Source organism: Euprymna scolopes, unplaced genomic scaffold (genome assembly GCF_053919585.1).
Source record: "Euprymna scolopes isolate OS-2025 unplaced genomic scaffold, ASM5391958v1 sca1, whole genome shotgun sequence".
Taxonomy (NCBI): domain Eukaryota; kingdom Metazoa; phylum Mollusca; class Cephalopoda; order Sepiida; family Sepiolidae; genus Euprymna; species Euprymna scolopes.
In genome coordinates, this window is record NW_027633102.1 from 2,040,723 (window position 1) to 2,053,222 (window position 12,500).

Below are 12,500 nucleotides of genomic sequence, written 5' to 3' on the forward strand. Positions count from 1 at the left end.
CAACTCCTCTGCCTCCTCAAGCGCTTCCAGACGCCTACCGACACCACATGCTGCTGGCTGGCTGTCTGTTGTTACAATGGAATTTAAAAAAAAAAACAAACAAAAAACCCCAACTCTATTAAGATTTTCGATAGTTGGAAATAATAATAAATTAAGATTTTCGATAGATTGAAAATAATGATAAATTGATTTTAGCAGGGCTGCTGAGTTAGCTTATAGGAGCGAGCTAAAGTAAGAAAGAAACACGCCGAAACACACCGACCGGCACCCCCGACGACGACCACGGGTAAACGGCGGGACTTTGCCTCTTAAGCAAGTTTGACTGACGACTACCACGGCTATTCGGCTAGCTAGCTAGCTAGGTAGGTAGGTAGGTAGGTAGGTAGTCCTCCTCCTCGGCCACCTAGCCGTCGTCGTCGTCGATCGAGCGACCGGGTATATTCAAGACGCCTCTACCGACACCACCACACCAGCGGGCAGTTTAGCGAGCTTGCCAACTCCTCTGCCTCCTCAAGCGCTTCCAGACGCCTACCGACACCACATGCTGCTGGCTGGCTGTCTGTTGTTACAATGGAATTTAAAAAAAAAAAACAAACAAAAAACCCCAACTCTATTAAGATTTTCGATAGTTGGAAAATAATAATAAATTAAGATTTTCGATAGATTGAAAATAATGATAAATTGATTTTAGCAGGGCTGCTGAGTTAGCTTATAGGAGCGAGCTAAAGTAAGAAAGAAACACGCCGAAACACACCGACCGGCACCCCCGACGACGACCACGGGTAAACGGCGGGACTAACTGTGACTCTCTTAAGGTGTGAGGAGGCTTTGCCTCTTAAGCAAGTTTGACTGACGCCTACCGACACCGGTCAGGTCGGCGAGGCTCCCGGCGGCCCCGAGCGGGACCACAGGTTGCGGAAGGCGTCCAAGTGAGCGGCGGCGACGCCAGGAGGCCCCCGGGGTCGACTCCGCGGCCCCCGGGTCGGTGTGCGGGCCTCCAGAGCTCGATAAAGTAGTGGTGTCGCTAGCGGTCGAGAAGGCACTTTCGACGCCTACTGCCACCCCCACATGGCGGTAGGCGCAAAACTGGAAAATCGCCGACCAGAAATGTCGCTTCGTATAATCGACGTTTTTTTTGACCACCATTTTCAGGTGTCGGAGGTGGGTCTGGACGAATACCAACACCATTTCTGGGGGTTTCACAACCGCCCGGCTTCTCCGACATATGTTGGAAAGGAGTAGCGATCGAGCGAAGGGGGCTGTCGGTAGGCGGCCGCGGGTTGCATGTGTGCCCGGGACAGCACCCCCATCCAACTAAGGGGTGTCCCCCGGGGGCCAGGGGGACCTCGTCCAGGTCGGCCGGGCGCTTCCAGACGCCTACCGACACCGGTCAGGTCGGCGAGGCTCCCGGCGGCCCCGAGCGGGACCACAGGTTGCGGAAGGCGTCCAAGTGAGCGGCGGCGACGCCAGGAGGCCCCCGGGGTCGACTCCGCGGCCCCCGGGTCGGTGTGCGGGCCTCCAGAGCTCGATAAAGTAGTGGTGTCGCTACGGTCGAGAAGGCACTTTTCGACGCCTACTGCCACCCCCACATGGCGGTAGGCGCAAAACTGGAAAATCGCCGACCAGAAATGTCGCTTCGTATAATCGACGTTTTTTTTGACCACCATTTTCAGGTGTCGGAGGTGGGTCTGGACGAATACCAACACCATTTCTGGGGTTTCACAACCGCCCGGCTTCTCCGACATATGTTGGAAAGGAGTAGCGATCGAGCGAAGGGGGCTGTCGGTAGGCGGCCGCGGGTTGCATGTGTGCCCGGGACAGCACCCCCATCCAACTAAGGGGTGTCCCCCGGGGGCCAGGGGGACCTCGTCCAGGTCGGCCGGGCGCTTCCAGACGCCTACCGACACCGGTCAGGTCGGCGAGGCTCCCGGCGGCCCCGAGCGGGACCACAGGTTGCGGAAGGCGTCCAAGTGAGCGGCGGCGACGCCAGGAGGCCCCCGGGGTCGACTCCGCGGCCCCCGGGTCGGTGTGCGGGCCTCCAGAGCTCGATAAAGTAGTGGTGTCGCTAGCGGTCGAGAAGGCACTTTTCGACGCCTACTGCCACCCCCACATGGCGGTAGGCGCAAAACTGGAAAATCGCCGACCAGAAATGTCGCTTCGTATAATCGACGTTTTTTTTGACCACCATTTTCAGGTGTCGGAGGTGGGTCTGACGAATACCAACACCATTTCTGGGGTTTCACAACCGCCCGGCTTCTCCGACATATGTTGGAAAGGAGTAGCGATCGAGCGAAGGGGGCTGTCGGTAGGCGGCCGCGGGTTGCATGTGTGCCCGGGACAGCACCCCCATCCAACTAAGGGGTGTCCCCGGGGGCCAGGGGGGACCTCGTCCAGGTCGGCCGGGCGCTTCCAGACGCCTACCGACACCGGTCAGGTCGGCGAGGCTCCGGCGGCCCCGAGCGGGACCACAGGTTGCGGAAGGCGTCCAAGTGAGCGGCGGCGACGCCAGGAGGCCCCGGGGTCGACTCCGCGGCCCCCGGGTCGGTGTGCGGGCCCTCCAGAGCTCGTAAAGTAGTGGTGTCGCTAGCGGTCGAGAAGGCACTTTTCGACGCCTACTGCCACCCCCACATGGCGGTAGGTGTAAAATCGGAATAGACCGGACCAGGAATGTCGAGGGGGAAAAAAATGACAAAGTCCTGGTGTGCCTAGGCGTCGAGAAGGCACTTTGCGACGCCTACCGACATCCCCATGTGGCAGTAGGCGTAAAACTGGAAAATCGCCGACCAGAAATGTCGCTTCGTATAATCGACGTTTTTTTTGACCACCATTTTCAGGTGTCGGAGGTGGGTCTGGACGAATACCAACACCATTTCTGGGGTTTTCCAGTTTGAAAGTTTTATAAAACATGTTCGGTAGGAAGCACACTTTGGTGTGTCGGTTCGTCGGAGCAGCGACTCTTTGCCTCGTGGTGGTCCGGAACGTCTCTACGGGCTTGTCGCAAAGGCGTCAGAAAGTGGCATCTCCGCCGCCTAGGGCTGTCACCGTTATCGCTGTCGCGCGCTCCAACTTGTTTTGATCCGCCGCCTTCGTTCCTGCCAACCGTGCGCCCGCTCATCGTCGTTAGGTTATAATACGTGGTACGTGTGTGTGCTTCTCCGTGGACCTAGGGCTGCTCGACGTGTCGAACGATATGTTGGAACAACTAACGGCTCCTTTTCCTGGTTCCATAGTCGTCGTGGTACCCGCGTCGTCAGCCATATCTATGTCCACCATGTTTAGCGATACGTTTGCTGCAGCTTCTGCTTCCGCCTCAGCGTTCGCCGCTCTCAGCCGCCGCTGTTGTTGCTGCCGTTCTGCCATTCAACCACTACCTGCGAATCTTTCGATGATCGGCCGAACGACCCATCGCTGTGCGACCGATAAATCCTCCGGATTAGGGGAAACGCCGCCGCTCTCTGCCGCCGTCGAACGGAAAAACGTACATTGTAACGAACGAACGAACGAACGAAACGAATTAACGAACGAGCGAACAAACAACAAAAATAGCCGCGGGGGATGCACTATGTAGATCCTGATCCCCTTGTAACCATACGTACGTTGTTCGATGCTCTCCCGTCCTGGAAGTCGCCGCAGCAAACAGGAGGATGAGCAGCAGCAGGCGCCGCCGCCGTAACCGCCGCCTGCCTGCCGCCTCCTACTCCTGTCAGCGTCCGATCTCACAGCCGTGTGAACGTTCGCTGACACCCGATTTCTTTCCGTCTGGCAAAACCTTGGACGTCCCGCTCGCGGTACACGTGCTGCAGCGACTTCTCGTCCGACAACGCATAAGCGTCGACGTCTGCCGCCGCATCTTCTGATACGTGGACGGTGATAGCGCTAGTCCCTTCTTGCGCCACCTCCACCTTTGTTAGCGCCAAAGAAGATCGATCGAGCAGTCGTGGTCGCAGTCGATTAACCCGTTTTCACCGTCCGCAGTTCCCAAGCCGCCGATCAAGTCGTTGCTCTTCTTGTTCGTTCTTCCCATACCGTCGATTTGCACGGCTGCCGGATGAGCCATCCTCTGTCCGGCGAAGCGCTCACGTCAGTGATCGATACTTGCACCGACAGTCCTCCCGCTCGCGACTCGGTGCTCGAATCGGACTCGTTCGTTTTTATCTCGATGCGATTGTGAAAAGGGGGACCGGTCGTCAATGTCGTGTGTGTCGACGATGTTGTTCGCCCGGTCCGCCGCGTTGTTGTCGTTTTTTTTTTTTTTTTTTTTCCCCTAACGTTCGCCGTCGCACGGACGAAAGGGTGAGAAAAAAAAAAAAGCTCGAAAAAGCCGCCCAAAAAAATCGGACCGAGGAGCCGCTTGCGAGAACGCGCCATGTGCACGTTGTCTCTCCTCGGTTTTCCGAGCACGAACACGACGCCGGTCGGTCGGTCGGTCGACGAAGGCGACGACGAAGGTGACGGGAAAATTTACGCCGCCGCTGCCCTGGTCCAGCTCCTCCCCGATGACGGCTGTGATGTTGACGTTGACGTTGGCGACGACGACGACGACGACGGAGACGACGACGACGACGAGACGGCATCGATGGCGACCACGATGACGACGACCTCGACGAGTTCAGTCTGCACCTTGACCTCCGATGTCCGTGTGCACTGCCGTCGTGCTGTTTGTCGTTTGTCGTATGGTATCGCTGTCAAGGGTGCCGTTGTCGTTGTTGTTGTCGACGTTGTTGCTTGCTCTCTCGTCTCGGTCGGTTGGTACGTTGATGACGACGACGACGACGACGAAGACGACGACGACGACGACGAGACGGCATCGATGGCGACCACGATGACGACGACCTCGACGATTCCAGTCTGCACCTTGACCTCCGATGTCCGTGTGCACTGCCGTCGTGCTGTTTGTCGTTTGTCGTATGTATCGCTGTCAAGGGTGCCGTTGTCGATGTTGTTGTTGTCGACGCTGTCGTCTGTTCTCTCTTCTCGGCCGGCTGTGACGTGGACGTTGACGACGACGACGACGAGACGGAATCGATGGCGACCACGATGACGACGACCTCGGCGAGTTCAGTCTGCACCTTGACCCTCGATGTCCGTGTGCACTGCCGTCGTGCTGCTTGTCGTTTGTCGTATGTATCGCTGTCAAGGGTGCCGTTGTCGTTGTTGTTGTCGACGTTGGTCGCTTTCGTTCTTTGAGTCTCGGTCTCGGTCCAAGTCAGGGGAGAAACAAAAAAGAGGCCATCAGCGCGGGCAGCGCGCTTCTACTGACGGCGAACCCCCTCGAAAAATAAATAAACACGTGCCCGTCGTTGTAGTTGTCTGTCTTATGTCGGTCGGTCGGTCGGTCGGTCTGTCGTTCTGTCGAAACAAAGTCCCAAATTCCAACGATACCTGGTTGATCCTGCCAGTAGTCATATGCTTGTCTCAAAGCTTAAGCCATGCAAGTGTAAGTTCACGCCACGCATTAGAACGGGCGAAACCGCGAATGGCTCAGGAACCGGACCTAATCCTCGGGACCGTATTCCTCCTCGGAGGCGATGGATAACTGTGGCAATTCTAGAGCTAATACATGTGACACAGGCCGCGATCGGTCGGCGCGCCGTCGTCGCCACGCCTCGCGCGCTGGCACCCGCGTCGGCCGTTCCGGGTCGCGGCGCTACATATTAGACTGAGACCGATGCGCGTCATTCCGTCCTCCCGTCGTCGGCGTTCCCGCTCGCGGGTCCGTTCGGTGGCGGGGCTCATAGGGCGGCGCGCTCCGCTTTGGTGACTCTGGATAACTCACTGGTCGATCGCACGAGCTTTCACGCCCGGCGACGGGTCTCTCGAGGGTCCGCCCTATCAACTGTCGACGGTCGGTTAAGTGCCTACCGTGGTTACTACGGGTAACGGGGAATCGGGGTTCGATTCCGGAGAGGGAGCCATGCGAAACGGCTACCACATCCAAGGAAGGCAGCAGGCGCGCAAATTACCCACTCCCGGCACGGGGAGGTAGTGACGAAAAATAACGACGCGGGGACTCTGTCGAGGCCCCGCGATCGGAATGAGTACACTTCAAATCCGTTAACGAGGACCAACCGGAGGGCAAGTCTGGTGCCAGCAGCCGCGGTAATTCCAGCTCCGGTAGCGTATATTAAAGTTGTTGCGGTTAAAAAGCTCGTAGTCCGAACTCGGGTTCGTGGTCGCGCAAGCGGCCCCGGGGCGGCGGCGCCATCGTCCGTCGTTGGACTTTGGTCGTCCGTTCGCATTCCCGGCCCTTTCCGCCGGTGTCAACCCCTAGCATACCGCCACGCGGTCCTGCCGGCGAGGTGGACGAGGAGGTCGTGATCGGGATCCGGGAAAAAAAAACAAGTGGTCGTCGGTTCGGTTCCGGGAGTAGTCTAACGGGGGGGTGCTACGTGTGTGTGTTTGGGTGCGTTCATTCGCATCCCCGCACTCTGACCCCCGCGCTTCTCTCCCTCTCCCTTTCCGCGCGTTCCTCTTTTTTTTGAACCCCCGGTCCGCTCCGAGTCCCTGCTTCGTGTCTTGTCTGCGCGCGTGTTGCGGTCGGCGGTTTCTCCTCCAAGGGTGCTCTTAACCGAGTGTCCGCGGCGGCCGGTACGTTCACTTTGAAAAAATTAGAGTGCTCAGAGCGGGCTGTTCAAGCTTGCATACGATAAGCATGGAATGATGGAAGAGGGCCTCGTCTACGTCTGTCGGTCTCCGTCTACGGCGAGGCAATGATCGAAGGGAGCGGTCGGGGCCACTCGTATTGCGACGTTAGAGGTGAAATTCTTGGATCGTCGCAAGACGAACTGCAGCGATGGCGTGTGGCAAGCACGTTTTCCTCGATCAAGAGCGAAAGTCGGAGGTTCGAAGACGATCAGATACCGTCGTAGTTCCGACCCGTTAAACGATGCCGACCGGCGATCCGCCGGCGTTCGCTTCCATGAACCGGCGGGTAGCCTGCGGGAAACCAGAGTTCGGTTCCGGGGGGAGTATGGTTGCAAAGCTGAAACTTAAAGGAATTGACGGAAGGGCACCACCAGGAGTGGAGCCTGCGGGCTTAATTTGACTCAACACGGGAAAACTCACCCGGTCCGGACACCGGTAGGATTGACAGATCGATAGCTCTTTCTCGATTCGGTGGGTGGTGGTGCATGGCCGTTCTTAGTTGGTGGAGCGATCCGTCTGGTTGATTCCGATAACGAACGAGACTCCGGCCTGCTAACTAGTGCGCCGATGTCAGTGATTTTTACGGCGGGCTCGGCGTCCTCCGTGGCGCTCGGGTCCGGGTCGGTTTTCTCACGCACTTCTTAGAGGGACGGGTGGCAGAAAGCCACACGAGGCGGAGCGATAACAGGTCTGTGATGCCCTTAGATGTCCGGGGCCGCACGCGCGCTACACTGGAGGTATCAGCGGGGACTTCGCCCCGGCCCGAGAGGGTTGGGAAACCTCTGAACCACCTCCCGTGATAGGGATCGGGGCCTGTAACCAACCCCGTGAACGAGGAATTCCCGGTAGGCGCGGGTCAACAGCCCGCGTCGATCACGTCCCTGCCCTTTGTACACACCGCCCGTCGCTACTACCGATCGAACGGTCCGGTGAGGTCCTCGGATCTGGCCGACGACGCCGCCGGGCAGTGCGCGACGTGTCCGTCACGACACTCGTGCATCTACGCCTCGGCGTTCGATGCCTGGAGAAGACGACCGAACCCGATCGTTTAGAGGAAGTAAAAGTCGTAACAAGGTTTCCGTAGGTGAACCTGCCGGAAGGATCATTACCGTTTTCCCGTTCGAGACTGGTTTGTTGTTTTCCGGCCTACCTCCTCTGTCTGTCGGCGTCAACGCCTCGAATGCGCGCAAACAAACCTATAAAAGGCGGAGCGAGAGATAGATTTGTGGTGACGCGGAGGTTTTTAAAGCCCCAGCTCTTCTTGCTTGCTTCCGCGTCTTACCACCTGTTTGTTTTTTCGCCCACCGCAAGTGATGGCCGCTTCTTCTTTGCCTTGTCGCCGCTTTATCGTTTTTTTGTTTTTTGCAGCCGCTGTGCCACCGCCGCTAGCTAAAAACAAAACTACTCGCGACATTGCAATGCCGTCACGCCTCCTCGCACAGACCTCCTCGCACACTACTAAATCTATATAAACAAAAACTAATATAAAAAAACCCAAGTGCTGAACCCTGGACGGGGGATCACTCGGCTCGTCCGTCGATGAAGAGCGCGGCCAGCCGCGAGAACTGATGCGAATTGCAGGACTCAGTGAACATCGACACCTCGAACGCACATTGCGGCCCCGAGATCCCTTGTCTCGGGGCCACGTCCGGTCGAGAGGCGGAACGTTACATGTCTTTCTCCGTTAACGAAACGACATCTTGCCGTCCCCGTGCCCGCCCGGTCCTCGGCACGGTGGTAACCGGGACGTCGCAGGAGCGAGTGACGAGGGGGAAGAAAAATAAAAAAAGAATTGACTCCTTTCAATGTCTTTTTTTTTTTTAAAACCCTCTCCGGCCTCCTCCTTCGTCTCCCGCTGGCAGACCGCGGAGTCTTTTCCCTTTTCGACCGCGTGAAGAAACACTGTGGAGGAGGAGCAGGAGGAGTCTGTCCGAAAGCAGCCGAAGGGAGAACAAAACAAAAAAAAGCACCGACCTAACCGACTGCCGACGTAAGCGCCGCCTGCTCGTCTCGCTCTCTGCCTCATGAAGGTGTCTCTCAGCGACGCCTCGAGCAGCGCGACGAGCACGGCCGTCGCACCGTAAAAAGGTGGCCGCGTCGTAGGCAACGTCGGATGGGGAGGACCCAGGCTTTTTTTTAATTGTTGGCTTCTTCATTTTCGGTCGGACGGGCGCTATATCGGCCAGCCGTCGTCACACGGAGGGTACCGATCGAGATTCCTCTCCTCCAAACACCACACTCTACTAAAAACCGCCGCCCTCGGCTCGGACGAGACGACCCGCTGAACTTAAGCATATCGCTAAGCGGAGGAAAAGAAACCAACCGGGATTCCCTTAGTAACGGCGAGTGAACCGGGAGAAGCCCAACGCCGAATCCCGTCGCAAGTAAAAGGCTTCGGGACGTGTGGCGCATGGGTCGAAGGCAGCCGTTCGTTTTCGTCTCGCATAGTTCGGAGTTCCCTCGATCGGGGCCGCCCGCGGCGGGTGCCAGGCCCATTCGGTGCGGACGGCGAGCGACGGCCTTCGATCCGAGAGTCGGGTTGCTTGGGAACGCAGCCCAAATCGGGTGGTAAGCTCCATCCAAGGCTAAATACCGGGACGAGTCCGATAGTCGACAAGTACCGTGAGGGAAAGTTGAAAAGAACTTTGGAGAGAGAGTTCAAGAGAACGTGAAACCGCCCAGGGGTAAACGGGTGGGACCGCTCACCGCGATCGCGGGGGGACTCAGTCCGGTGCTGCCTAGGCTCGAGCCCAAACTCGATGTGTGTTCTTGAAAGAGAGGCCGTCGCGGCACAGGTCGTCGTTCGTCGTGTCCGCGGGGGACTCGTTCCCCGCGGTTCCAGCTTTTGTGCCCGCGTCGCCGACGAAGGAGACGGGCCGCGTGGATAGCGGGAAGGGAAACGTGGTGACGACCGTGGCGTCGGTAGGTGGCTGCGTCGGTTGGCTGCGACGGAGGGGACTCGTCCTCTCGATCGCTGCTGCCGCCGGGCCCTAACCCGCCGCATCCGTCGCCGCCGCTTCTTCTTTCCTCCTGCTCCCTCCGCGCGCGACTCCGCTGCACCCGTCCCCTTCATCATCGCTCGGCGTAATCATGGCGCGGGCGCTTCGGCGCGACCTCCGCGCGGCCGGCACCGGACGCACTTCCCCTCCGGTCCGTCGTCGCGACCCGTTCCCGGCGTGCAGGTCGAACACGCGGGTTTTTTTCCGTAGGCGGCAGGCGTTTCATCACCCTGAAAACCCCCGTCTTCCCACCTTGTGAAGTCGGGGGCCACCGGCCGTCGGGCCCGCGAACGTAACTGCCCCTTTCTGCCGGGAACGGAGGAAATCTGACACGATCCGTTACACGTGGCGAGCCGGTCCGTTTTGATCCCGCCGGAAGTCGCGTGCGGGCGACGCACTCTGTGTGTCGCTCCTTAGGCGCCCCACCGTCTCGGGCGCGTGCGCGATGAGAGGCGGGATAGGACTGGCGCGGCCTCGCCGTCACGCACCTCGCCGACGTTTCGGGTTCTTGTCGGGGGCAACCCCGCCCGCGCCCGTTTCCGTTTCCGGAGAGGTCGCTCGGCGACCGACGCTTTTTTACTCGAGCCGCCCGCCACCCCGGGTCAGCGACGTGCATCGGCAACCCACCCGACCCGTCTTGAAACACGGACCGAGGAGTCCTGGCCGTTCGCGAGTCGTAGGGGCCACCTCTGACTAACCCCGAAGGCGAAGCGAAAGCGAGAGAGCGTGTAGGAGGGCGTCGATCGGGAGAGGTGTCGTGGCAAAGTCGTCCGGGGGTCGTCGGGGGGTGTCGTCGGTCTCGTGCCGTCGTCTTCTCCTCGCCTCACCCGCCTCCGAGCCGTGCCCGATCCCGCCGGCGCGGCGTTTTCGGCCTTCCGCCGTCGCTGCTGCGGTGCCCGCAACTTTTCCTTTTTTCTCTCTTCCCGAGAGAGATAGGAGAGGGAAGGCTCGTGGCTGACGTGCGGTTGTTTTTCCCCTCCTCCCCGAGAGGGGACCGGCGCATCTTCCAAAAAGGGGAATTGCCGGGCGCCAGCTTCCATATCCTCCTTCCGCCCATCGGTGAGATCCCGCGGCTTGAACTAGTCCTATTTTGTCGTCGAGTTTAGGCGCTGCGCGCGGGCGCATCACCCCCGGGTCGGTTTCCCTTTTCCGAGTACGACTCGGCCGACTCTGGCGTAGCGAGCGACCAGGGACCCGAAAGATGGCGATCCACGCCCGGTCGGGATGAAGCCAGAGGAAACTCTGGTGGAAGTCCGAAGCGCCTCTGACGTGCAAATCGATCGTCGGAACCGGTGTAGGGGCGAAAGACCAATCGAGCCGTCTAGTAGCTGGTTCCCTCCGAAGTTTCCCTCAGGATAGCTGGCGCTCGATCGTCGCAATTCCATCCGGTAAAGCGAACGATTGGAGGCCCCGGGGCCGTTCACGGCCTCGACCTACTCTCGAACTCGGAACGGGTGGAACGGGCCGACTCTCCCGAACGACGGAGCCGACCCATCCGGCCGCCGCCGCCAGCACGCTTCGCTGGGCGGTTGGTCACCTCGAATGCGAGTGCCAAGTGGGCCACTTTTGGTAAGCAGAACTGGCGCTGTGGGATGAACCAAACGTCCGGCTAAGGTGCCTAACGCGACGCCCATGAGATCCCCGAAAGGGTGTCGGTCGATATAGACAGCAGGACGGTGGCCACGGAAGTCGGAATCCGCTAAGGAGTGTGTAACAACTCACCTGCCGAATCGACCGGCCCCGAAAATGGATGGCGCTGGAGCGACGGACCGATGCCGGACCGTCGCGGCGAGGAGCGATGAACTTTCGCGCCGAAACGATGCCGCGACGAGTAGGAGGGCGCCGCGGCGAGCACGGAAGCCTAGGGCGCGAGCCCGGGTGGAGCCGACCGCGGGTGCAGATCTCGGTGGTAGTAGCAAATATTCGAACGAGACCTTCGAAGACCGAAGTGGAGAAGGGTTCCGTGCCAACGGCGGTCGAGCACGGGTCAGTCGGTCCTAAGACGCGGGCGAAAGTCTTCCCGAAAGGCGCCGGATCCGTTATGAAAGTGAAAGCGATCGAATCGAATCGAATCAAAAGCCCAAACAAAAACAAAGCGGCCGGCCTCCCGTCGAAAGGGAATCGGGTTAATATTCCCGAACCCGGACTCGGAGAGGGCCCGGGGGTGGCGACGCTGTCGGCAGCGATGTCGGCGGCGCCCGTCGCTTCCCGGGCGAAACCGCGGTGACGCAAGCGAGCCCGGAGACGTCGCCGGGAGCCCCGGGAAGAGTTCTCTCTTCTTCGTAAAGGACCATGTCCGTGGAATCGGCTCGTCCGGAGATACGGAAAAGGTACCTGTAGAGCGCCGCGGCTCGGGCGGCGTCCGGTGCGCTTTCGGCGGCCCTGGAAAATCCGGGTCCGGTTTTCGCAGCTCTCGAGTCGGTCCGTACCCACCATCCGCAGCAGGTCTCCAAGGTGTACAGCCTCTCGTCGATGGCATCAATGTAGGTAAGGGAAGTCGGCAAAATGGATCCGTACCTTCGGGAAGAAGGATTGGCTCCGAGGACCGGGTCGGTCGGGCCGTGCCCGCGCGAAGCGAGGGAACCGGTACGGGGCTGTAGCGTTCGCTCCGTTCGCGCTTTGCGGCGAAGGCATAGGGGCCGCGGCGGTCCGTTGTGCGGCGGCGTGTTCCGGTCGAGCGGTCGCGGTCAAGCGAGCGTGTGTTGCGGGTCGGAGAGCGATACGGGTGGGAGTCCGCCGTCGGGCGGCAGGAGTGTGGCGTCGACCAAAAACGGCGGGGGACCGTCGGCGGGGGTCGTCTTTCTGGCGGCGGCGGTTCAAGCGGCTTTTCTGCGGGGTGCTTCGCTCCGGGGTCGG

The 12,500-nt window shown here is 59.6% G+C and overlaps 2 non-coding genes and 1 pseudogene across 2 annotated transcripts in view; all 3 read left to right on the forward strand.

Moving 5' to 3' along the window:
- Positions 1-5,379: 5,379 nt before the first annotated feature.
- LOC145273542 (small subunit ribosomal RNA) lies at positions 5,380-7,753 on the forward strand (annotated as a pseudogene).
- Positions 7,754-8,149: 396 nt separating this feature from the next.
- Positions 8,150-8,307, forward strand: LOC145273356 (5.8S ribosomal RNA). Its single transcript, XR_013866349.1, has one exon. It is a non-coding gene; the product is annotated as a 5.8S ribosomal RNA (ribosomal RNA).
- Positions 8,308-8,899: 592 nt separating this feature from the next.
- The window catches only part of LOC145273194 (large subunit ribosomal RNA), a 5,725-nt gene continuing 2,124 nt past the window's right edge, over positions 8,900-12,500 (forward strand). Inside the window, exon 1 of the ribosomal RNA XR_013866223.1 lies at positions 8,900-12,500. This exon is cut by the window's right edge and continues 2,124 nt beyond it. This is a non-coding gene — a ribosomal RNA (large subunit ribosomal RNA).